Source organism: Onychostruthus taczanowskii, unplaced genomic scaffold (assembly GCF_017590055.1).
Source record: "Onychostruthus taczanowskii isolate IOZ18803 unplaced genomic scaffold, ASM1759005v1 scaffold20, whole genome shotgun sequence".
NCBI lineage: Eukaryota > Metazoa > Chordata > Aves > Passeriformes > Passeridae > Onychostruthus > Onychostruthus taczanowskii.
This window is the reverse complement of record NW_024499240.1, coordinates 7,615,610-7,616,493: the sequence shown is the minus strand read 5'-3', so window position 1 is coordinate 7,616,493 and position 884 is coordinate 7,615,610.

Genomic DNA, 884 nt, shown 5'->3' with positions numbered 1-884 from the left:
ATTGTTGCAGTGAAAATAGTGCTACAGGTGTATTACATGATGTGGCAAAACATAAGTACTGTAATGCCCAGTACATAATAAATAAGTTGATTTAACAACCTCCAAAAAGAAAGATACGTAGTATTTTCCAGCTCTGAGAAAATTTCATTGGCATTTCATCCCCTCAAGAAAGAGCAGGTCCCAGGAGGTGTGGGCACAGGAGCTGTGCGGGGACACGGGCGGGCACAGCCCTGCCGCAGAGCTCCGTGACCCACGGGCCTGCAGGAGCCACCCGCCTGTGCTGCGCTAGTGCCTCCCCGACCCCGAGCTGCTGCGCCACCTCACTCACCTCACAAGGACTGAAAATTAACCATAAGCATTTTAAGACCTTATGTAGCATTTTTCTTTTTTTCATGCCCTTCCTATGCATTAATTACTTTCCAAAATCCAAACACATCTGTGCCTGTAATAAGCCAGAGGCTCTCTGTCAGCCTGGCTCCATGGTGCTGAATTAGTTCAGAGGTCAGAGACCCCTCTGGCAGCCAGCACGGTGCAGTGTCTGCTCTCTGTCCTGCACACCTTCCAGCTCCGTTTAACCCACGGTGTGAGGGACATTAGTGTGCGCTCAGCTGCTCTTCAAGGGGCAGCAGTGTTTAACCCCATTTTCCAGCGGTGCTTCGGGCAGACCTCCACCCCTCAGGGAGGCCGGCTGTCCGCTCCCTGCTGCTATACGTGCTTCCGACGGGAAACGTGCGCTGGGCAGCAGCGGAGTGTTTTTCCCCTAAGATACTCCGCAGAGCAGCCCACACAGAGCAATTTCCATCTTTCACCACCCTCGCCCAGCGCGCTCATTTTAAACTGAGGCGGGGCCGGTGCAGCGAGCGGCCCCGCCCCAACATGGCGGC